At 36.4% G+C, this 26861-nt stretch overlaps 1 protein-coding gene across 1 annotated transcript in view; it reads left to right on the forward strand.

The window, feature by feature from the left end:
- The window catches only part of PRKG1 (protein kinase cGMP-dependent 1), a 1083951-nt gene that overhangs the window by 48752 nt on the left and 1008338 nt on the right, over positions 1-26861 (forward strand). The window lies entirely within an intron of this gene.

The raw sequence follows: 26861 nt of genomic DNA on the forward strand, positions 1-26861 counted from the left end.
AATTTTGGGCGTTAGCCAAACTGAGGTATGTTTCCTGAGTGAGCCATGCTGTCTCATCCTCATTAAGTTACTTAACCTTTCAAAGTTTGGTTTTCTTATCTGTAAAAAGGGAATGTTGTGTCAGATTTGCATATGGGTAATGCTCTCGGAATTAACATCTGTAGAGGAAAGAAGAAAATAGGGTTTAATAGAGCAAGATGTCACCTGCCTTGCAATCACAATAAAAGCCACAGCCAGACCTGTAGGAGCCACCAGACCCAGTGCTGGAATAGGGGCAGGGGGACCACGCCTTTATACTCCCTTACTGGCCAATCATTGAGTGTGGCAGCTCTTGGGGAGTGAGGGTGACTTTGGGTGAGGGCTCTCTTTTCAGCTGAAGGCAAGTCCTAAAGAGGGACTCAGTGAGATCTGTCAGCACCCATAGCCCCAACAACTGGGGGGTAATACCTATGTTCTGGAGTGGGGTATCTAAAGGTGTTACCAGAACACATATAAATAACTATCTCATAGGGTAATTGTGATAAATTTAATTATTCCTGTACACACACACACACACACACACACTCATCCATGTCTCAGCTTGTCTATTACTTCCTGTGGAAAACTTTCTCTGACTATGCCCCTCCCATCCTAAGCAGGCTAGGGGTCACCCCTTTTGCTTCCATGGTGCTATTTACTTAATCCCACTGTAGCCGTTTTCCAACATGGCAGTTTCTAGTTTTGTCCATTGGACCACAGGAAGCAGGCACCACAGGCCTTTGTCCTTTTCTTACTATCAGCACTTCTCCCACTATATTGTGATTGGCTGCTAAACCACCTATCTGACCATTAACCACAACCTCCTCAAGAATAAAGTCAGCACCTGTTTTGTTTATTATGTTATCCCATAGCACAATACCAGTAATGCATCCTGAGACTGATAAACATTTTGCTGGATGAATGAATGAATGAATGAATGAATGAAAGACTATTGAAATTTCCCTGGGGAAGAGACAATGAAGACAATGACATGGAATTGGGAGCATATCCAGAGAGCCCCACATTCCTGATGGCATTCACTCCCAGTGATCAGAGCTCCTGAAGTGGGACCAGTAGCTTATATGCAGCACAGAGTAATACTAGCAAGACTCTGTGTGGGTAAATGTGCCTAAACCGGGTTGTGAGACAGCCATGTGAATGAGTTAGCAGAAGAGTTATGGTGGATATATTCGGTGGAGGTCAGAGTTGCCCCAAATAGAATAATTCCTCTGATTAAGCATTGAAGGAGTCCTGGGTGCGTGGTTGGAGGGGCAGTAAGAATATGCACTGGAGCACCCTGTGCACTCAGAGGCTCTTCCTTCTGTCTTTTGGTAGCATTGTTTACAGTGAAAATATAACCTTAAGCTTTACCAATCAGAGCTCAAAAGAAAGAACTTTTAATGCAGGAGGCAGAGCAGGAGAGCTTTAGTCTCCACAACCGGTAGTTTCCAGACTCTTTTTTAGGTAAGGCAGGCTGTGGTGTCTTGGATCAGTCACTGACAGATATCAATCTGCCACAGCACCCTAAGAAATGATGGGCTGGGTAGGGATTGTAGGGAGTGCTCTTCTATGGCTATTTCTAAGCACCCCACTCTCCTCCAAAGCCATGCCCTTAAGGAAGTAATAAATTATTTTATTTCAAGGAAAGATTTGGAGTACTGGATTGAGTGTGAGTACCTGGTGATTATGCCATGTTTTTAAAGGACTCCTGAAAGCCAAATGTCTAAGGATGGATTTAGCTGACTTGTTCCAAAAAAACATTTGAGGAAATTATTAGGCTGAGCTATGATATTTTAGTACATTTATTTGGTAGCTCTTCCTGTGGAAAGGAATGCATGTTGTTTTTAAAAGTAGACATTTTTATTCTTGGAAGAAAATTGTCTCTTAAAACACTTTTAATATGTTTACTTTTACTTATTTTTATTGCTTGGTAAAATAGTAAAATTCACAGTGGTGATAAAAATATCCTTCTGGGTCATGCTTGGAAACTGCTAGAAATGGGTTCTGAACATTTAAATCAAATACTAGTAGGCGATCATTTATTTAAATTATGTACACATGCTCCAAAAGATTCTTATTTTAGAACCACTGTAAAAACACTATTTTAAGGTCAGAAGTCCAACCATTGTGAAGGAGCTGTTTCTATTTCTCATGGTTTCTCCTCTCCCTGTTCATATGCATACGGCTGTCCTCTTCCACCCCTGTGCTCCATAAAACTCGGTTACTATCTGTTTTCAACCAAACATCATGTCATAAAATCTTTCCTATACTATGGCAGTCTTTATACTTTTAAAGGATTTAATATTTCCATGAAATCAATTTTTTGGAAGTGATTGATCATTCCCTTGTGGACTAATCCATTTATAACTTAAATGTATAATATAAAATCAACAAATTTATAGTTTTAATTGCCCCCCCTTTAAGACTTGAAAGAATATTCCTAATGTTGAATAGTTGTAAAACACCATAAGGCCACCTAAGAAATAAGGGTACTCCTTTAGTGAGCAGTGTATGTAGAGGCAGGTGCTAAGCTTTCCTGAGGGTGGCAGTGCCAGGATATAGACCTGGCGTCAGACACGGACATACTGAAGCCAACAAGTATGCAGAATCAAAGGGCACATGAAAATACTTCCCTGCATGTAGCAATTGTGTACAAGGAAGCTTTGGTTGAGTTAAGCTCTCAATATTGTGCTCGTCTTCACCAACAGTGGGTTTAATAATTTAACAAACCAAATAAGCACCTTCTAGATATTTTTCTGATTTGTTTTTTTTGGGGGGGGGGGTGTCTTCTGTACATAGCCCCAAAGGCAGGGACTGCTTATTTAAAAATGTGGACTCTGAAAAAATAAATGAGCAAGGAATCTAATGAACAAAATTAACTGATAAATAAAATAGAACCAGAAGCATGGAAACATAATACAGACTAGTGAACTCAGAAGGAAGGGGGGTAGGGGTGGGAAGAAATTAACCAAAAAAATTATATGCATATATACACTATCTATGGACACAGACAATAGGATGGCAAAAGCTTGAGGTTGGCCGGAAATGGGGTGAAGAGGGGTAATGAGGGAAGAAAGGGTGTCATCTCTCTTTCACACACACACACACACACACACACACACACATCTTAATAAAGATTTTAAAAAATGTGGACTCTGATAGTACAAGTTTTGAATCTGAAATATCAGATCATCCTGCAGTGCCTCCTTTGGCATAAGAGAGAAATTCGGAGAAGAATCTAAGAAGCAAGGCAGTGTTGGGCCACTGCTAGGGCATTTTGTTGATGAACGATGTGAAACAAAAATCTTTATTTGACTCGGAAGAAATCCCAGGGTAGTATCAGGATGAAAGGCAGGTTAGCGTCCAAGAATTTGGGCTAAATCTTTCCCGGGAAAGAAAAAATGATCTTGACTTTGGCAGCGGTATCTTCAGTTTGCACAGGCTTGGGCTGTCGCGTTTGCAGAACGACCACAGGTCTGAAACAGATGCTGCTGCAAGGTTCACTACACACCGCGGGGCTGTCAGGCCAGCGGAAATGGAAAAGGTTTCAGTATTCAACCTGTGGCATTTGGGCCAGACACAACCCCTGGGTGGAATGCCTGTGTCAACCCTGCCAGACAGCACAAACTGATCAGGGTCTCCGTAGCATGCGAGGAGGAAGATTTGGGGAATAGTAAATGCTCTTATTACTGTCAGATGCTTCATGCCTCTAGTTGGCAGTGCTCATTGTGGAGCACGCTCGGAATGTGCTTTCAGTGGAAATGTCAGGCTGCTTGGAGGGAGCAGATGCTCATGGGATGTGTCGGTGCTCGGAACTCAACCAGAAATACCCATGTTCTTTTTCTGACATTTTTGATAAAGCAGGATAACAAAGTGATACTCTTTCTGGAAAACCAGGCCGCAATATTTCAGTGAAGGAAACAGTGAAAGGGAAAGAAATGTTTTGGTTTTCTTCCCCCACATAGGATGGAGGGTGTTTCCTTCTTCCTTGTTAATTCTCAGGCTTTAAGCTGATGCTGTCTGTAGGTGAAAGCCCTGAGGTCCGGGTCTGGGCTATGCGCTTAAAGGGCTGGGGTACATTTGGCATTGAATCCCAACTCTGGCCACTTACCTTGACCTGCAAGCAAGTTTCTTAAACTCTGCAAACCTCAGCTTCCTTGTGTGTACGCCTGGGGTGTTTATGAATTGCAAATGAGTTGCTTTATGCAAAGCACTTGGCCCACTGCCGGGCACATCATGTAAAATCCATGATGCTAGTTGATTGGACTTGATTTGTGGATGGTTAGCCTTTGTCAGTTTTCTAGAAAGGTGGCTAAGGCGGGGTGTCTGGCTCATGAGCCTAATTGAGCTTGCAGATTTATCTTGTTTGTTCCTGACTTAAAAAAAAAGAGTAGCATTTTGAAGTGGACAGATTTCACATAGAACCTTATCCATTCTCTTTCCCCCAAAACATCGAAGATGTTGCACCACCAGACATTAGTCCTACCAGAGAGCCATCTGCGGGAGCTGAGTATTTGCTGGCTCCTTTAGAAACCGGCCTGTACTTTTCAATGGACCGCAGTCCCCAACACTCTATTGCTTCTGGAGTCGGCTGCCAGTTGGCATTCATCGTGGTGCTCGCCACACTTTTTATAGCAGAGAAAACATTTCCTATCAACAGTGAGGGCAGAGTTTACTAGAAAATTAGGTGAGAGCACATTTCTTTTGTGGAAGTAGGGAATTACTTCATATTTCAAATGCAAAGACGGTCTAAAATGATGTGGCTGGCCTACTTTATTCATTGATGATATCTCTGTGGTCCCTACAGTCATATTACTTTGTGACTCATAATTGCAGGGCAGAAGGAAGGATGGGGAGTTCCCTGGAGCCTGGAACACCGGAAATGGCCTATGATACTTAATTCTCATAGAAGCACCTAAAGCCATATGCTGCACTTCACTGACTCCACGTAGCCCTGTTTTTCAGAAAAAGAACCTTAGTGATTTCTGTAAATAACTTTAAAACCTCAGGCCTCATTCTTCATCATCGTTTCCATGGGTTGGGCTAGAAGTCTAACAAGTCATTCGCTCTCCCTCCTTCCCTCCCTTCCTCCCTCCCCGCTGCCTCTTTTCTTTCATCTCTCCTTTCATCCCCCTTTCTTTCCTTCCCTTCCTTCCTTGTACATGTGTATGTATTTTAGTACCTGTAGTTCAGATTTATCTTTCTTCTAAATTCCTATTATACAAAAAATATAATCATAAAAAAGTACTCCAAATCCTGCCTCCATATTGTACTGTTTTCCATGTCGTAGGCATGGAAATTACCTGTCATTAATTCCCTGATTAATTCTTTATCAGTGTCTCCATGTCTTAAATAAATGTTGGTTCATATGATTCGAGCTTCCGATCAATGGTGCAACAACACCCACTTCCCCAAAGGGTATTGAACTTCATGTGGATTTTCTGTGGAAAAGGTCGCTTTCTTTAATTTAGCAGGGATCTACTAATTAGTCTTTTGTTCATAGTGCTAAAAGCATGAGTACTTAATTAGACATGTCATCCTTATAAATCACTACTTGCCAAAGGACAGTAATAATTTCCACAACTGGCCAGCAGCGATAATTAATTTACTTCAGTAGTATGTGTGCACTTTCCAGGAGGTGACAGAACTGAGAAAATAAAGTCAAAACTTAAGAGGAGATAGTGTCTTTTCCACCCTCAGCATTTTGCAATGCTATTACCATGCCTGTCAGTAAGGCTTAGGGGGTGGTAACAGACAATCCCAATTTCTCCGTCACTTAGAATGGTCAAGATTTCATTTTTCACACTTGCCCTTTGTGGGGTTTGCTGGAGCTTGTCTCGTGAACTTGAACTGACAGATGCTCTGTCTAGATGATGCTCATGGCTACCGCTGTAGGCGAGGAGAGAGCCACACTGTCCTACACTGGCCATGTAATGCCTCTGCCCAGAACATCACACGTCTACTCACTTGTATCAGTGGAATAGAGTGACCTGGGTATGTCTGAGTTCAAAGAGGTAGGGAAATGCCACTTTACCATGTGCCTGGAAAAGGAGAGCCTGGGTGTATTGGTGTATATCCTTAATAACTACCGCGTTCCTCAACCACACCTAGGAACATGCCACATTAATCCTCCTGACTGTCACTGGAGTATGAGGAACATCGTGTGGTGTCATAATTCATGTCGAGGTAGATAGAGAGCCGTAATCTTACATGCAGAGCATAAAAGTAAGGCTACTGATTTGGGGGAATCACCCCCTCCATCTCTGTCAATCTTTCTCATTCCTCTGCTTCTCTGACAGGTTGATCCTCATTTAGTGAGATTTGGCTCCTGTAAATCATTTCTAATGTAAATACTAAGTTTCTAGATGATTAGAATGTTTACTAGTTTGCTTTAAACATCAAGCTCTAAGCCACTATGTGAAAGGTATTTGAATGTCTGTTTTTGCTGCTGCTACTGCTGCTGATAATAAAACACATCTGTCTTCTCTGATTTGCATTTTGCCACCTTTCACAGTGTTTTGTTCCCCATTAAAATATCATTACTGATCATAAAGGGCATGTTTTTTTGTATATTGTCCATTTCAATATATTTCACATTTTATTTTTGTAATATTATAATTCTTGCTTTATGGACATTAAGATAATATTCAAAAGTAGCCATATATATGGGATGGGTATTCTACACTGAACACATGGTAATATATTATAGGGATTCTAAAATTAGGGCTTAGTTAAGCATATCGTTTCTATTTACAGAAACATATGGAGAATTCCAGTTTCCTTACCTGTCATTAAATTTAGGTCATGGGAGGTCCTTTGCCAACTTCTTTCCCCAACTCAAATGCTCTCAATTTCTCTACATACTTTCTCTTCATCCCAACAGGGTGAAATGTTTATAATCTTCCTCACATTCTCCCTGGGAACAGTAACACATTTCATGACTTCATATTACATGTATTGCTCACTTTCCTATTTGCCAATCACATTTGTTTTAATCATTCAAATATCTTTTTCCTTCTACCATCTACAAATAAGTCCTACTTGATCCTATGAATGCAATAGATCTGTTAACACATATATATTCCTGTTTAGCTGTACCTGGCCTTTAAAAAATACTGTTTATAGGTTTTTGAGGGGTTTTAGGTTCATTATCCTAAACCCTCTCTTCTAAATAAACTAAGAATCTCCTTTTTTTATAATTCCCCAGAACACATCAACCTGTTATCTCTCCTTGACCTATTACATGAAAAATAAATATCTTTTAACTCACATTACGAAATTGCACTTTTTAAGGCTTTTGCATGTAAGTCACAGATTAGTACATTCCCAAGGCCTAAAAAAAAAAATCCATGCAGGATGATAACACTAAAAATAATTATCCCATGTGTGAGTAATTTAATTGATAAGAAAATGTTGATAAATAAAAATCAATACCTAAAATGCAAGTTACTGCTATTGGTAATAAAAATAAAAGATATAGGATTTATTGGATGATATTTATTTGAAGAGTATTTTAAAAGTTTATACCAAAATCAATGTGGATTTTATGGCACAATAAAAATAAAAGGCAGTCAGTACATTTTATAAATTATATCATTTTTCAAAAACAATTTCAGTGAATAGATTTATATGTCTTTCACCAGAGTTCAGACAAATTCCAACCTCTAACATTGGACAATAGTTCTTTTATTTCTTTATGCACCAAGGGGAGTAAATCAAATGTAAAATATATAGCCAAAGATAATTTTTGGAAAAAGAAAGACATCTCTTGGCAAAAATGTAACCTGGAATTTTCTTATTAATAAACGAGCAGAGTGTTTGGTGCACTGGATTATGTTGCACAGGCTTTCCCATGGACTAATGCCCAGTTTGAATATTCTTTTCCTGAATATATAAACAGATGTGCACACATTCTTTTTTACCATTTTTTTTTTTTACTCAGAAGCTTTCAGAAAAAAGTTCCCAAAATAAAATATTGAATGTAGATTAATTGAGGCAGGATAGTAAGAAAGCTAGGAAAATTCCTTGGGGAGTGGAATAGGGAAACTGAGACAGACAGCTGACTAAAACTGGCCTTATCCAACTCCTTGACTCACCTGCCTCCTTTTCCCTTGCATGGCCACTCCCTTAAGCATTAAGACAATTAGGTTCTGATCAACATCAAATAATCTTAGGAACAAAGCCTTGAGTCTGTTGACCACAGAGACAAAGTTTTGGTCAAACTCGAGATAACATCTATGTCTCAGTTGTGTTTCAGCTTCAGGCCCAGAAAAGCAGCAAAACCAAAGGAAGCATTGCTATGGCTGTCATCAGGACCAGATGCAATGACTAATGACCCCTTACCCTGGGATTAACCAATTAGCAGGGACCACACCCTGAAAGGACACACCTGGAAAGCGCATGAATATTCTTTTAAGATCCTTCCCTTAAATATCCCCTAAAGTTCCTGCCTTTAGAAAACAGATAAAAACCCTTAAGGCAAAGGACCCAGTGCACTCACATTCTCTCTCTCTCTCTCTCTCTCTCTCTCTCTCTCCCTGGAGCATACCCATGCCTTTACTCCCCTTCTTTCCTAAGGTATGTACTAGTATTTTTGCTTTTTTTCTTCAAGGGCCCTTCTTCTGCCTCAGTAACTTGTTTTCTGAGTCCATGCAGCCTTGCTGGCTCCTTTTTTCTGCCTCTGTTCTAAATCAACTGCCACTTGCACTAGAGTTCTTGGCTCAGAGATATTTCTTTGCCAAACTCAAGAACTGAGGTTGATGAACTGAGAGCCTACATCATCGCATTACAAAATGATTTAGGATACAAAATATGCACATTTGTTTTATTTTCACCTAACCTTAACCTATACTCTATGCTCCACATTGCTTTTGATTTAGTAAACTTACAACTGTGTTTAAGTGGAAAGAATCAGTAGCAATTCAAAATGGTAGAGAATAAATAGCTACTAGAGATTATTTCTAACATGAAATCAGCTCTACCATTGAATACCTAGTCAATAATATTTCTATTTTCAAATGAAGTTTTGCCCTGTGAGAAGAGATTTATTAACCAAACCAGTTAATTCTCTACAGCGTTTTTACAGTTTTGTCTGACATTGGGGAAATAAAACGTTTGGGCCATTAAATTGAAAGGCTTTTAGTGACTTTTTAAAAAAAATAACTAGTAGGTGATATTTAAAATTATTAAAGTGTATTTGTTTTTATCTCAATTCTCTACCCCACCTCCATCTCTTAATTCTAAGCAGTAATTATTATGTCATGTAGGGGGTGTACAGGAGACAGCTAGTTGATGTTTCTCCCTCTCTTCTCCCTTTCCCTCTTTTTAAAAATCAATTAAAAAATCTTTTTAAAAAAGTTAACTGCAATTTAACCACAAAAAAAAATATCTTTCTCTTTAAAAAGGAAAAAGTTAAAGTTTTTGGCTTAAAATGTGAGTAATGTATAGAAAAGATAAGATCATAGTCTAATTTTTTTAACTGGAGGACCACACAACCTGGTGGTGTTTAGTAGTTCATCTCAATTTTTTTGCTTTTGAATATATTGAGACATTGTGGAACTGAGTTTGGAAAAGTTGGTGGTTTGTGGGTTTGTGTATTGGCAGCCGGCTCTTCTCAACCTCTTGGTGAAATGAAGTTATTTGTAACTACTTCTTTAGAGGACTCTGTTTCATGTTGTGTCCAACTGACAGTTTCCAAAGCTCAGTACAGTAAAAATGATGTAACTACGTTCTTCTTCTCTTTAGAAGAAGAATATCCATGAAACAGGCATTTTTTTAAAGTTTCTTTTTTTCTAGTTGGAAATATTTTATTTTGCCCCTTTGAGCTTTAACTTTTGATAGTAAGTCCTAGTCCTGAGAAATTTTCTCCCCTTGAACTAAGCCTCAGCTCGAACTAAACCATACATACACACACTTTAATTTCTCTACTGCATTTTCATAGGAAAAATAAAAGCAGCCCACGGATAATTCTAGCTTTGAGGAATATGTTCCTGTTCTGTTTGTAATATGTGATCACAGCTCCAACAAGACAGCTCAGTTGGTTGGACTGTCGTTCCATACACCAAAAGGTTGTGGGTTTGATTCCCAGTTAAGACACATACCTAGGTTGCAGGTCTGATCCCTGGTCAGGGCACGTACAGGAGGCAACTTATCAATTATCTCTCTCTCACTCTCTAAAACCAATAAATATATCCTTGGGTGAGGATTAAAAAAATAAGTGATTTACATAGAGAGCATCAAGATAGTATAAAAGTAGCAAAACTAATTTTGAATAAAGTATAAAATAATTTCCTTAAAGTGATTTATTCTTCTAAAAATGTTTAAGTTCTACACTTATTTAGACTAAAAATTAAATTAAATGCCGGTAGACAGGTGGATGCTGTATTGTTATATAATTAGCTTGAGTAGTTGATGCAGGTCGCTATGTAGGTGCCCCACTATAAGAAGTTGGATCCAGAACTCTAGGGCCGTGGTCGGCAAACTGCGGCTCGCGAGCCACATGCGGCTCTTTGGCCCCTTGAGTGTGGCTCTTCCTAAGCCTTAGCAGTACCCTCATTAAGTTAATAGCAATGTACCTACCTATATAGTTTAAGTTTAAAAAATTTGGCTCTCAAAAGAAATTTCAATCGTTGTACTGTTGATATTTGGCTCTGTTGACTAATGAGTTTGCCGACCACTGCCCTAGGGGAAGACTGCCCTTAAGAATAAAACTCAGTCTGTTACTTAGCCATTATTATTATAACTTTATGTGGGGGTCAAATCCTGAGAAAACAAACAAATCCTGAGGGAAAACAATGGTGCAATATATTGCCAAAGCATGGGCTTTGGTGTTGGCATAGGGTAGATACTAATACAAATTTTATCATCATCATCATCATTATAATTGTTGGAGCATAGTTATAAGTGACTCTGGAGTTAAGACTTTCTGAGTTTGAAGTTCAGTTTTCGTACTCACTAACTGGCCTTTGACAAGTCACTTAAATATTAATCATTCTCACCTTTAAAATGGGGATAATAATAAAAATACCTACGTCATCAATTTGTGAGGTTTGTGATCACCTCTGGAAAGCATTCAGCCTAGTACTTCACAGTCATAAGATACTGCAAGAAGGACTCAATAAATGTCAGATACTATATTAACAATCTGAATGATTATTTACAGTAATTATTATTATGATCTCCTTCCCTCAATTTTTCCTTGTATTCTGGACCATAACCTGGCTTTGAGAATCTAACATACATACCTGCAAGAGCTTCATGAATGGAATACTTTGTTGGTTTCCTCTTCTAATTTTTAAGTATCTCAGCATTCGATGCGGCCATGTGAAGCCTCATCAGTGCTCAGTATGACGATTTGGTTTGCTCCTCCTAGAATTCTTAATTTTTTTCGTGCCTGCCTAAATTGCCATGCAAAATCAGGGCTGGAGAAGCCAGTGTGGCCAACTCATTTTCTGGGTTGATTTTAAAAAGCAACCAAAGTTCTCCTCTTTCTCTATTAAAAATATATCTAAAGTGCTTTCATGCACTATTGTCATTCCTTTAGTTTATTGTATTCATTTTAATCTTATAAAACCAGAATCCACCTGGTCCAGTTTTAGTGCAGGGCCAAATGAGCAGGTCAACCATCAACAGTTAGTGAAAAGAACTTTGTTTGTTTAAAAACATTCCCCAAGGGGAATACTTATAAATCCCATTTTCTTCTTCTAATCTCTTAGCTTACCCACAACTGCTACTCCTCTCTGCACACTGTATCTTAGTGAAAATTCCTTAATTATTCCAAGCCCCTATATCTCTTGTTCCTTTCCTCTTGATTTTGTGTCACATAAGAGTCAACTCTTGATCAAGTAAAAGTCCTCTCCTCAAAAAAAAAAAAAAAAAAAAAAATGGTGGGATGGGAAGACCAAGCCAACAAACTCATGAATAATTAGCAATGATAAATTCACTAATTTAGAATAGTTTATTGGGGAATCTAAGGAAATGCTTAGAGCCTTGGACATTGAGATAGCCTAAGTGGATATGAAGGACAGTAGTAGTCAGTAAAGCACTTAAAAATGGGGTTTGTGTTTAATGGGATTTGTGACAAAGGCACCATCTGGAGGAGGGGCCCTATTCCAGACTGGATATGCTCATAAATGATACTGAATAAGAAGAGTTAACTTTCTTAATAAGTTGCTCCTCGTTACACAGGTGCTTGATCTCTGTTTACAGTTCACACATACAACAGTTTACAAAACAATTACTAGGGAATACTTGTGGATTATAGGAGCAATTCGTGCTGATATTGAGGAATGAATGATGTTTTCAACAGTTCACATGGACTGTATCTTGTCTTCTCCAAACTCTATCCTGTTATCTTGATTAGACTTATAATATTGCAGCAGCTAGCTAATTAGTAGTGTCCATTTCAATCTCCTATTTATTTAGCATGATGCTCTTGGATTGATTTTCCTAAATCACAACTCTGATCATGTCACTTCTCTGCTCAGAACTGTAGCTGCCTTCCATTTCTGAGAGAACATAGTCCACATTAGTCAGTTTGGTGTTTAAGACTTGCTTTAGTCTGGTCCTCACCCACTTTCCCAGCTTCTTTATCCACTCACTCTCTGCTCTCTAGAGCTTTCTAATCCATCCACAATGAGCCCTTGACCCCAGGCCTGGTTTCTCCACTCTGTTCCTTTGATTATGCTCTTCCTACCCACCCCTCAAAACATCTTCCTTTTCTTCCTCCACTTATTCAGGTTTTACTTTATCTTTCTGAGTTGAGGTTAATGGAGCCTTTTCTTGTTTTACTTCGGTTCTTAAGGCACATTTCTGCCAAAGGTTTTTTCCTGATTTGTTGAATATATACATACATACATACAAATTACACCTAAGTTATACACATTAAATAAATCATTTTATTTAAACTTTTATTAAATCAAGATTTGTTTGTAATCTGAAATGTATACATTATATGTTTATGTATATGGTATGTATATGTGTGTTCATACATATATATGTTTATATACATAGTGAAATATCATAGTTTGATGCCAGTGCACCTACATAATGCTATATCTGTCATTTTCAGGGTACAATGTATATCCCATCTATTTTTTGTCCTAAATCTAACAATTAATTTTAAAATATAAAGTTTGATGGTGGAATGTATTTGAAGCCTTTGATCATCAAAGATAGTAATTTTCAACAGGTGTGCGGCAGCATGGACCACTGGTGTGCCACAAGGAGTTTTTAAACATGCAATACCTGACTACTTAGGGGCACCAACCTCTTTCCCTTAGATTGTCAGATAAAAAAATGACCACACCCAGCACAATAATATCCATCCAGTGTGAATGAATCAAAGTTATACCTAGTTTTTGACAGATCTGCAAAATATATATTTTTGGTATGCTGCAGAATATTATTAATTAGTTTATGTGCCATAAAATTAAAAAGGTTGAAAATCACTGAACTAAGATTTAGATGTCTAAAATAATATTCAATAATTCTTTGCCAATTATTGATCTTTATAAACTAAATAAGGCTTTTGTTTTAAGCTTTCTTGATGTCATGACACACATATAGAAATGTGCATAAGCCATAAGTTTATAGTTCAATGAGTTATCTGAACACACACTGGTATAACTACTACTCAGATCAAGAAACAGAACTTTCCCAGAACCATAGAAGCCTGCTCTGGATCATTTCTTGGTCACCAGCCCTGCTTTCAGCCCCCAAAGTAACCTTTGAGTATATTTACCATTATTCTTTTGGTCAGTTTTTTAAATGAAACCATACAACATGTATCTTTTTATGTCTGGTTTATTTTGCTTAGTATTGTTCATGACTTTTATTACTGTTATTCATTGTAGCAGTGTTTACTTATTTTTATTGTCTTCTGTATTCTATTGTCTGAACGCAGAATCTATCTATTCTAATGTAGATAGTCATTTGTGTTGTTGCCAGTTTTGGTATATTATACGTGATGTTTCTACAGATATTCTTGCACATATCATTTAGTGATAATATGTATGTATTTCTCTTGGATAGATCCCTAAGATTGTAGTTTCTAGATAATAGGGTATCCATATGTTCAGTTTAGGTAGAAATTGCAGTAGTTTTATCAAGCGGCTATAACAATTTATGCTCCCGGTGCACCAAATGTTACATTGTTTTATAAACTCCCTAACATTCGTTGTTGTGATTTAAAAAAAAAATAGCCATTTCGATAGGTGGCTAGGGGTATCTCATTGTGTTCAATTTACATTTTGCTATTCAATTTCTCATATGTTTGTTGATTATTTGGATATGCTCTTTTGTCAAAATACTTGAAGTTTTTAATTATTTTACCCATTTCTCTATGGGATTATCTGTCTTCACTTCTGAATTTTAGGAATTAGAGATATAGTTTGGGTATACATTTTTGTTTATTAAATATATATTACAAATACTTTTTCCTATTTTTTTTTGTAGTTTGCCTTTTAATTCTTTTAATAGCATGCTTTAAAAAATAGGTGATGTTTTGAGACGTTTTCGGTTCACCGGAAAATTAAGTGGAAAGTACAGAAACTTCCTGTAAACCCTTGACCCAACATACATACAGCCTCCCCTGCTCTCAAAATCCTGCACCAGAGCGGTACGTTGTTCTATGATGAGCCTACATTGACACATCATTATTGCCCAGTCCATAGATTACATTAGAGTTCACTCTTGGTGTTGAACATTCTATGAGTTTTGACAAATGTAATGACAAGTACCGATCTTAATAATGTCTTTTGATCAAAAAAGCTTCCTAATTTTAATGTGGTTCATTACATTAAATTTTTTTTTCCTTTTGGTGAATTCTTTTATTTTCATTTGTCTCTATGTATGTTTTGATTTCTTCTTTTATTTCTTCTTTGACCCAATAGTTGTTTATAGCATGTTTAATCTTCTCAAAGTTGTGATTTTTTTTCCAGCTTTCTTCTTGTAGTTGACTGTCAGTATCATATTGTTGTGGTCAGAGAAAATGTTGGGTATGATTTCAGTCTTTTTTACATTTATTGAGACTTGTTTATGTCCCAACATATAGTCTGTCCTTGGAAAGATCCATGTGCATGTGAGAAGATTGTATAGGATGTCATTTGGGGGTGGAAGGTTCTATAAATATCTGCAAAATTAATCTAATCTAATGTGCCATTTAAGGCCAATATTTCCTTGTCAACTTTCTGTCTGGATGATCTAGCCGCTTGATGTGAGTCGCATATTAAATCTCTGTTGTTTAGATACTGTTTTAGTCTTAACAATTTAGCAGATTGGTAATTAGAGGCCTCTCTTTTGTTTTCCATTAGATGGTGATATAATGTAAGTTTTTGTTGTCTCTTACCTGTGGTGTCTGTGCCTCCATAATCACAGTAGAGGGCCTGGGGGTGAGGGTGAGTTTGGAGGGTGGGGATATTCAGGCATGGAAATTGCCTAGTATCCACCAGGGTGGTGGGTGTTCCCAGTGTGTCCAAGTCGCCTCAATCAGGGGACCACCACTGTGGTGGGGGGATGTGGCAGGTCGGGGGAGCCTGGCTTACAAGCCCTCTGTGCTTTCTCCTTGTTACTAGTGGCCAGTGGTGACCACTGTGCTGTCTGACTCGTTCTGGGTTATTGCTAGAGGTTCAGCAGCAATAGAGATGCTGGGGAAGGGCTGGCTTCTCTAGCAAGATGCTACTTCTGCCCCTTACCTTCGGCCAGGCCATAGTTTGAGGCCTGAGGCCTGACTCCTTCTCCGCTACTGCATTAGTTGGGGTGGCAGTGGATGCCCGACTGCCTCTGTGGACACTGTCCCTGTGTTCCCCCAGTTCCACCTCCTTTCCTTGTTCCAATGCTCCCACCTTCAGATTTACCATGCATCTCTCAGGTGTGTTTGTGTGTTGAGCAGAGGGACCTTTGTTGGATTATAGTTGTTCGACTAGTTGCAAATTTAAGGAGATATACAAAGGAATCTTCTCGCTGCACTGTGATACATAGTAGTATTTTAAGTATTAACAGTAATAGGATCTCTGAACTAATATTTTAGAACTTCAAAGTACAGTTTGAGAGAAACATTAATGTTTATTTTAATTTTTAACTTAAAAAATGCGTTAACTTTATATACTATTAGAAAAGTATACTAATTGTTGCCTTGAATGACTTGATAATTTTCCCTTGTTAAGACTAATCTTAAAAAGGTGATCAACAATGCCGTGTATTGTCAGTAAGTTACAGAATACTTTGTTTCAAGTGCCTTGCTAAGTCATTTTTCTAATTTAGTTTATTCCCAATAACTATATAAATATTGTTTCCATTTGTATTACTAATGAAATACTAATCACTAGAGTTCATTATTTTGAGGTTCTGCTAATTAATGTCAAAGGAAGCCAATATGATTTACCTGTTTATTTTATAATCAGTGTGTAAAATAAACACACAGTACTTTGTTCAATATGAAATAGAACATTTGAACAGTAGAGGGTGCAATTGTACCTTTAGTTCTGTATTTTTGCTCTTAGAAATTAGTATTTAATAGCTGAGAGAAAAATTCGAAGAATGTACTGTTTGCTGAAAACACATACTATTTAGGAAGTGTATTTAAAATAAGATAAGCCATGTAAAGGAGAAGTATAAAATTTCACAGTCATATGCAATGGCAAGAGAGTTTTTACATCAAATAGCTATAAACACTCGTGTTTTATTGAAGATCTAAAACTTTCAGGCAGTTGCAGATCAGAAACTTAAATTTCTACTTAGCCCAGAAGCAGAATTAATCGATTGCAGTGTAAAAATTCATTTATAGAGACTTGTGGGGTTTAGGTGTACGGAGTTTTGAATCTTTATCTCCAAAATTGACTCTCTTCCATAGATAAGGGTTTCTTTTTACTTTTTAATAGGAAAAGTTTTGGCTCAGGTTTTTGTAAGTTTCATACAAGTTATCCTTATTACAAAATTTATATTCAGGTACAGTAAATTTGAAGAATTTAGGAAAACTTCTAGCTAACTTTTTGAAATAAGAAACATATATCTGAGAAATATTTCTCTCTCTTTTTTCACATTAACAAACCATATACCCTGTCTTTGATTTAATTGAACAACTATTTAACATCCAAAGGTTAGCACTTTGTGTTCTATTAACTTAGTATTAAGCTTTTGGTTTTGTTTGAATAGGCTATTCTGATATTTCATAGAAAGAACATAAGAAAGAATAAGAGAAAGGAAAAGGATATCTACTTTAGGAATTAAATAATTGAATCAAAAGTACTTTTGGAGATATATTTGTTTTTTGAATGTTGTTTCAGTCTGAACTTCCAACGCTATTGTAAATGAGGCAATCAGGTAGGGCACATATATTGGTTATCAGTACCTTTTTTTAAATAATCTGCTTTCCAAATAATATGCAATGACATGAATAGTTTTCAAAGAGAGGTAAGTATTAAGGACTATTAAAAACAGGCCAACTCAGTGGATAGAGCATGGGCCTGTGAATGTACCTCAGTTGCAGGCTCATCCCAGCCTGGGCCCTGGTCGGGGCGTGTGCAGGAGGCAACCAATGGATGTGTTTCTCTCACATTAATGTTTCTCTCTGTCTTTTCCTCTCTCTTCTACTCTCTCTAAAAAGCAATAGAAAAATTCCCTTGGGTGAGGATTAAAAAACCAACCAAACAAAACAACAACAAAAAAACAGGCCAACTCCAAAGAAAGCCATCAGCTTTTTGAAGGAGTAGTTACAAATTGTGAAGAAACAAAAGAAATTGTACAACTGCTATTTCTATAGATGCTGCCAGTGTTATATGAAAGAGCATTGAACCTTGAAGACAATATATTAGAAGTCTAAACGGAAGAAAGGCTCTGAGATTATGGCGAGCTGAAAGTTCATTAAAGGAATTGATTGTCTAGGTGTAATCTGAAAAGGTGTTATGAGTATCAAGAAATATTATTTCCTAGAAATTTCAAGGTGACAGATTGAAAATGCAGTTATCATGGATCTTCAACAGGCAACTGTGTTTTTCAAACAGTGCTGTCTATGTTGTTTTTTCTTCTTCAGAAGAAAAAATACATTTTGAATGAATCTTGTGATATATGTGATTTATTAAATACAGAAAAGACATGCAAGAATTACAGAGAGCTAAAACATCAATTTTCAGAAAAAGTCATATCATGTTTTTTATGTCATCCTTTGTTTCATGTTACAGAGAAATTCATTATCTGTATTTACTTTTAAGCTGTATTTAGCACATATTTCTGCCTAATTTTGGTCATAATAGTTTAGTTTTAAAGGTTTTACCTAAGATGATTATTTAGATCCACATTTGAACTACTTGTCCAAGGACAACAGATATCACAAATATTTCCTAGAAAAACATAGAAAATCAGTACTATTTAAAACCTGTTTCAAACATGTGACTTGCACTGAGACCTGGGATATACGGTAGCAGCCCCTCAGGGGTAATCACACTGAAGTTTCTGGGACTTATGAAGCATATATTTATGAATGACACTCAAGTGAGGGGTGGTCACCCTAAAGCCCATATTCATATTGCATGAAAGGATATTTGGTTCAGCTTGTTTGTTGGGTCTCTTGATGGAGAAGAGGGAGAAAGGGTCAATTTTTCTATCTGTTTATTGGTAGCAGTGTGTTGAGATACTAGTAAATATTTCTTGAATTCACTCATTTAGTCTTACTTTCATTCATTCAATGAATTTAACAAATTATAGGAAGGGCCTATTCTAGGTATTGATGGACACAATGGACGGAGTTGCTTGTTTTCTTAGAGTTTACAGTCTAATGGATAAGAGCTAAATAGCAAATATTCTCGTAAATAATATATAATTATAAATCATGATGTGCTGTTTTAATAAAAATATTATGGGGATGATTCAGAAGGATTATCAGAAGAAATGATATTTGAGGGGAGCACTGAAGAATGAGTTCATTGAGATAATGACTCAAAAGCTGGAAGGATGGTGATGGGGAAGCGATGGGCTTGGGATTTGAATGTAGTGAAAGGGGTTAGGAGAGGGGTCTTACAGATAGAGAATCACCATTGGAAAGGCTCTGAAATATGAAAATCAAATTGCTCAGTACCTGAAGATTTTAAAGGACTAAAAGGTCAGTGTAATGATTAATCAATTGCTCTCCTGATTTCAGTCTCACTATAATTTTCCCTTTAATATTTTTATAAACTGAGCAGCAATCCTGTGACCCAGCTTAATTTTAAAGAGAGGAAATGTGATTAGTAGTCACATGGCTATGTTAGTCCTTCCTGTAAGCACCAAATTTGTCATATGTTCATGGTTTGCTGTCATGTCATTGGCTGTGGTTACAGGCTGGGTAAATTGTGGTTTTAAAGGGGAGACACTGTGGTTGGCAGTAATTTGGTGGGACCAGCACTATGTGTTCTTGTTCCTGATACTGTTGTGTATGTAAATACTGATAAGGAATTTCACAAATGGGGTAGGTGCTTGTAGTTTGTAATGAGTTGTTTTAAAATGATTAAATTGTATACTCAGTTTCAACACTTAAAGTATCAGATGAAAGTCTATTTGTTTAAATCAACTGTAACTATTTGCTAGGTATTTATTTTAGAGATTCATAATACATACTAGAAAATAAAAAATGCTGAGAAAATAATGCCAAAAGGGTTCTGTTTTATTAAACGTTTCTTAGTGTCTGCCAAATACTGTTGACCATGGGATCCTTTTTGTTATACTAATCAGCATTTTAAGAAACTAGTGTTCTTTAGCTCACACTTTGATGAAATTCTGTGTCGTTTGGCTGAGAGCTCTTATTCAGAGTCACTGGGTTGCTGGCAAAGCTGTTTTTTGACCGCTAAGTTTGGCTGTTGCACCAGCCATAGCCATATGTTTTCTTTTTTCTTGGTCATTTTGTCCTTTCTTCATCAATTATTCCAATTTCTCACAGTTGGATAGTTCATGATTCCAGATTATGAAAATGATGTAATGTGTTAATGTTGATAATTTGCTTTGTAGATATATTAGTTAACAAAAGAAATATACTTAGAATATTAAAATACAAAGTTATTTTGAGAAAACACTTATGTAGTAAAAATCTAAGTGTTTTTTAAATGCATTTTGGAATAGAACTTACTAATTTTTATTCATTCGCCAATTTTGTGGAGTGCGCCATTAGAAAATGTTAGATAAATAAAGTTACATTTTGGCATATCCTAAAGTTTTTATACCTTAAAAATGCCAAATGGTCTTAGATAAATGACATGAGTTTAGAGAATCAAACAAGTATCACCATTGAATCCTGAGAGAGTTCTCTGTGAGATTTAGGGTGTTACCCTTTGGTTTCTATGAGTTGGAGACACCTTTCCTTTTTCTCGGTAATGATTGTCGTTCATATTTTAAGGACTTTCAAAACCTGTAGTGTGGGGAAACTTAAGCTGCTGTGTGTAAAGAGAGAAAAAGTGAGCAAGATGCTTTACTCTACTTCCCCGCTTAGATCTTGGCAGTGAGGTGTAATACAAAAGATTTGGGATCCACCCATGTCATGGGCCCACTTTACTTTGACATTAATGCAGGTTTGTTGATTAGAAGCATGTGATTTAAGTTTTATATGTATGGTCTATACAAGCCTGTACACGCGCATGCACACACACACCCTACCCCCACACCTCCATACCCTTCATATAGATCCCCATAGTAGTAACAACAGTTCTATATGGTTTGAATATAAAGATAGGCATAATAGAACTAATCAGACATTCCAAAGACATTTTAATATATTTTGGTCTCTTTAGCAAATGAAAGTGTTCTGAATTGGCTTTAACAATGATCAGTAAGAGATATGCAGTCAGATTTTCAGGTGAACCAAGTCAGGCTTCTATGAACAGAAGTACTGAAATGCCAAGTGGAAGAATAATATAGCTTTAATATGCTGATAATTGGGAGACTTGGTTCTAAATTCTCCTCTGCCTTGGTCTTTAAGTTTCCTTAAATTTGAAATTAGGATGTCAATTAGATCATTCTGTAGTCCATTCTGGCAAAATTTTGTGATATCCATTATGAATAAAGACTAAGGACACCTTTGCTTCCCCCCCCCCCCCCGCCCCGCCCCCAATCCCAGATATGGGAAAGGATAGAGTATGAAACTATAGCAAATGTTGGTATCAGCTCTTTTGTAATCTATTTTTGGGAGTGCCCTGAGAGTAGCACAAAATAAATAAAGCAATGGGGTGCATGTGAAGATGCTGTGACATGCGTGAAGTTTCTGTGCTATGACTGCTGAGAGAACGTAACTTGCTGTGTGCTGACAGAGGGTCTGACCAGTGGAACTTGCAAAGTGAAAATAAGCAATTTTTGCAAAGTTCTCTATGTTCCTAACAGCAGCAGTTGCTTTTACTATCCCACAAGTAAACGTTTTTTAAATTTCCCTGTCATTTTTTTTCCACTTAAAATTGATATTAACATAGATGCTTTTCTAAGGAGCTAGGTTATTAGAATTTTGGTTGTATTATAATCTGTGGAAAATTTAGATGACTCTTCCATTAACTCTGATATTTGAGTACAAATATTCTTACATAATACAGTGACTCAAGACAGACACTGAACAGTCTGCCTAATACCAAAAATGTGTAAAAGTCCCTCCTGTTTTATATTTATTTATATGGAGCTTTAAAACCAAAGACTTGGTATATTGCTGATTTTTGCAACTTATTTACTATATAGGTGTTTGTATATATGTCTTTTAAGTTTAAATCTGAACCACTAATATTTAAAGTAGTCTTATCCACCAGATAAATGCCTATACTTTGAAAAATTATTTTTTCAATCCAATCTGGATAAGAAAGAAATTATTGAATTTTTTTTCTAAAAATGTGTATTAGGCAAAGTGACTGATAATTTAACAGTTGGTTTCAAATGCACAGTGACTATACCGGTATGCATCTCCTGAGCCCCAGCTTGAGGATCTAGCGATTCTCCAAGGGTAATGCTTTCATAAACTTGAGATATCATATATTGGCCCTGGAATAATATCCATTTGTTTTACCATCCCAGTGCTTCGTTTGGTTATCATTAGAGATAGATTTCCATCTCATGATTATTCTATGAAAGGCACAATATTAAGCATTAATTCAATTGGAACTTAGGTGATATTTACTTGTCCATTAAGTTAATGAGCCTGGAGATCTCTGTGTATTTCCCTACTTAGCCTTTTTGCCTGCAACTTCCCCTCTCCTTCAAATCTCTGACATTCTCACAGTATAAGTGTCTTGCCATATTTCTCTTGCCCAGTTCATTCATTTTAGTTACCAATAAAATCCAGTTTACTCAATATTCCATTTTATCGTTTCTTATAGCCTCATTACATTCCCACGTTCCCAATTTTAGAAAGTTCCTAGCAAAATGTAGTTTTATTTTTTACTTTCAGTTTTGATTACAAAGCATGTAGGGGGAAAATGGTAAGTTGTGGAATCTGTTAAAAGCTATTTAATATAAAAGCAACAACAAAAAATAATTGACTCCAGAGCTATTCTCCCATAAGCCACATGATATCAAATCCATTTTCAAAAGCAAAATTACTTTTGCAAATGTTTTTGAATATTTTGTGGGGAAAATAATGATGCATTAACTTAGGAAATAATGTGCTTGATATACCAGAAGGTTCATTGAAATGGAACTGAGAAACTATAACTTATTAATCAGATTCAGAGATATTATGATGTTCATACTCATGCATATATTCACTGGGCTTAACATGCAGTAAAATAATATTTTGTGGAAAAATCATTTTAAATTCCCTTTTATGCATTTAAAATTTTTCTATTCATGAAAAAATACAGAAAACCCAATATTCTTCTTCTTAGAAATCTTTTATTTCTTCTGGTCTTTGGAAATGGGAAGCTTACTAACAGCACAAAGAAATGTTCTTTTTGTTAGCTAGTGCATGGATTTTGGGGGGGACTCTAGTGCAGGCTGAGGCCCAGTGCTAACTTACCATCATTTGAAGCTGCGGACTATAAGAATTCATTTCAATGAATATTAGGCATGACACTAATTTGCTATTAAACTCTAAGCACATTAGCAATTACTGTACAATGCACTATTACTTTCCAAGTCTCTGCAGTAAGTTTTTCATCATTAATGGTTTATGTTTTTTTTTTCTTTTTATGCTGAACATATAATTCTCAGCAGTATGACTTCAAAACAGCCTAACCATGAGAACTTTTACTATATCCATTTAAACATGCATTCCTGATGGCTGAATCTATCTATAAAACACAATCATAGAATAATATAATTCTATAAGTGATAATCAGATCGGTGCTTGAAATGTGGTGCTTAATCCATAGGAAGCCCATGTGTCTAAACTCCAGATTTCTATTACAATGAATCGAAGAGAGCCTTGAATTCTTTTCTGACTCATCAAACTGTAATTAAAATTCTGTTGTCAGACTGGTTCCCCTTTACAGTCCAAAGACAATTTCTGTGGTGTATTATTAGGCTTTGGAATAGGATGATTGCTTTCCTAAAACATATTTACACAAACAAATGCATAAATGGATTTGTAATGTGCCTAAAATAATAGGTATTATTGTTATTTATACTCCTTGGCTTTACTTTTCTATCAGTAACTTTGAAAGCAAAATTTGAAAATATTTATGAAATAGAGAGGCTCATTGGTCCTGAATTAATTAGGGTGACCAACTGTCCTGGTTTGTCCAGGACCAAGGGGTACCTAGGACTTCAGTTTTAAAACCAGGACACTCCCAAGCAATTTTAGTATTAAAACCAGAACAACGTCAGGCTAATGGGTACAGATGATCATCCTAAAACAGGATAAAATGGTGCTAGAGTGAAGACAGTTTTAGGAAAAGGAACCTGTAAAACATCTGTTGCCTACTCTTGCTGGATTTTCCAATTTTCTCCTATTTCTACGTCCCTAGCCTCGCTCCACAGTCAGGCTAGTTAACGTTAAGAACACTCTTAACTCTCTGGGTCCAGAGCAAAGGCAAGAGCAACAGTTGGAATTCCTGTAGAGGGCAATGCAGGGAGAGTGTAAGGGTCTGGATTCGAATCCAGGCCTTACCATTTATTAGGTGGGTGATTTTGTGCCTCTGTTTTCTCAAATATAAATGGAAATAACAATAATGTCCAATTTGTAGGGTTACATGAACAGTGCCTGCTATGCATTACGAGTTCAAGGAAGCTAGCTATTTTTATTATGATATTGGTTAGGATTGGCAATTTAGAGCAAGCTAGTATGTCTACCAGTAATAGTAACTTCCATATCTAGATTCTTACGGGTACTTGTTACTGCTACCAATTTTCTGTAAGGGGTGGCTTTCATGGTCCAAAACGCTAGCTATATTTTTTGTTTGTTTGTTTCTTGCAGTTCAACATATGTACATGAAGTGGCAGAAGAAAATGTCAAACTTAGGACTATTCCAAGAAATATTCCATCAGTGGGAGGGGCAAACTGGATGGCAAAATTATCACAGTTCTTTTGGGGCAAATTATATTCCTAGTGAAGGATTATAACTTCTTCAGATTTTATTTTTTAATAAATAAGGCTGCATTATTGAATACTTTATTGAAGGATTCTGAGATTTGAAAGAAGGCCTGATAATACTTATTCTCATTCATGAAAGTTGGATGCAAAATTGAAGAGCATCAACATGCCACAATTTGGTCTGGCTACTGGTAGAGCGTTGTTTCCATTACAGTTATGACAAAGAGAGACTGCTGAAAAGTAGGTTGTGAGTTGACTCTGGAAAACTAGCGTATGAACTCAGTTCCTTCAAAATTGCATTGTTCTCTGTTTTAACATCTAACATCAAGACGTCATTCTAGGTAGGCAGTGGGAGAGTCAGTATATGTCATTCAACTCCAGTTTATTCCAGATTTGTGGCAGCCATTTCTAAATGAGCAGAAAGTAGACATGTGTCTGATCTTTGAGATTAAATTTTAACCAATTAAACTTATTATAAGACACATAGGAAGACTAGTCTGTTGAAATTTAACTGCAGGACCTTGATTTTTCACATAAAATTCATTCCTAGCACTTACCTAGTACAGTGCAAAAGGTGGTTAAGAAAATATTGGAATCACTCAAAAGTTTCAGCTGGAAAATTAGGTCCTTAAAGCCCTAAACAACCAGTTAAGAACATCATTGAAAAACTTTCTTATAATATTTATGTTGAGTTTAAGAACAGAAGAGAATAGTCTAGAATTCTGGATTTTTGCATATGTAATTCTAAAGTATTTAAGAGGAAATTAAATTATTTTTTCATAATACAGGCTAATGCAACCAAATATATTCTTATACCTTGAACATTTTTTAAAGTATGTCAACTGTAATAGTCATTTCTTCCTGGCTGTTTACTTTCTTTGCATTTATTACAACTGATTTCTGAATTTCAACATGGGATTAATCATGGAATATATTTTGTATCACAAGACTTCCATTTAAAATGAAAATGCCAGATGAATATATCCTATGGTTGCGTGTAGATATGATAGTTTAAATAGTGAAACAAATTATGTCACTTAGTGCAAAAAAACAACCCTCACTTTTGTTCAAAGATACCTGAATATTTTTTGGTTGAAATGCAATTTTAATTTTGATGGAAAAGTGCTTTTATTTCTATTTTGGTTGTGCATGTAGCAGGCTTTCTACTTTGTGCTGTCCAAATACATTAAGTAACCCCCTTGAAGCCTCAAATGAACCTTAAAATATAACCCTGCTTAGCAGTTAACTAATGATGTTACTTATACAATGTTTCTAACATATTTTTAGACATAAACTCTTGGCCACCTGGACCCCTATAATAGATTGATAGGAAAAAGTTTTAAGCATTTTCCCATGGAATCAAAGAATTCCCATAGGTTAGAAAGATAAGAACTTGGCCTTTTGCCTGGGGAAAGACAATATCACAGAAGCTCTTTTAGAATAGTGTCAGTTATGCAAAGCTATAGTACTTCTGCTTGGTTTAGTTTTAATTAAAACAACAATGAAATTCAGAACTATTATTTCCTGCTCTCAGTATTTGTAAGTTATTCATGTTTTGTGCGTTACAAATGAAATGTTTTGGGGATGATCCATTTTGTGTATTACACATTCATGTTGGAAAGCAGAAGACCTGTCTTATAACATCTGTACTAAGAGAATTAGGTCATAATCTGTGTGGAAGAATGTTTAGGGTTATATATTCTTTGTCATCTACACCTCTTTAAATCAAAAAGCTTACTAACTTGCTGTTGGCTTGCCCCCTTTTTCCTTCTCCCTTCTTCTTTTCTTAGCCCAGATAGAAAAAGTTGTGCATTCAAAAGTAAAAGAAAGCAAGTTTTTATACTTTTTTTGAGACTAATATATCTGTCCTTGGCTAGAGTTCTAGATTGCAATTCAGTTTTAAACTACTACCTATCTACTTTGTTTTAGTGTTTAGGATGGCCAAGTGTAGCATTGAGGTTTATATCATTCCGTGCCCAAGAATAATTAGAGGGCTGCTAATAAAGATGTTATAAAATTGGATGAGATGGTGAAGATTAGACAAATATTATAAATTTAGGTAAGCATTAAGTAAATATTTGGCGCTTTTAAACATCATGTGTTTCAATGATGTCAGAATTACCCTTGAACAGAAAGGATGCTACTTAATTGTCATCACTTCAGGAAATAATCTAGTGGGCAGGAATAGGGGTGAGGGTGGGTAGAGGTGGAGTGAGTGGTACAGCCCTCCTCTTTAGGATCTTCTCTCTTTCTCAAAGTTTGTGTCTTGCTCTTTAAGAGGAAGGGCACAGACCTAACAGCTTAGTTGTCAGGGAAATAGTATTTTTAAAGGTATGGTTCAATTTTAGGATGAACTTTTTGGAGATCAGCAATGATTTTT

Source organism: Myotis yumanensis, unplaced genomic scaffold, assembly GCF_028538775.1.
Source record: "Myotis yumanensis isolate MYYU_CA2020_CCGP unplaced genomic scaffold, mMyoYum1.0.hap1 SCAF_13, whole genome shotgun sequence".
NCBI lineage: Eukaryota > Metazoa > Chordata > Mammalia > Chiroptera > Vespertilionidae > Myotis > Myotis yumanensis.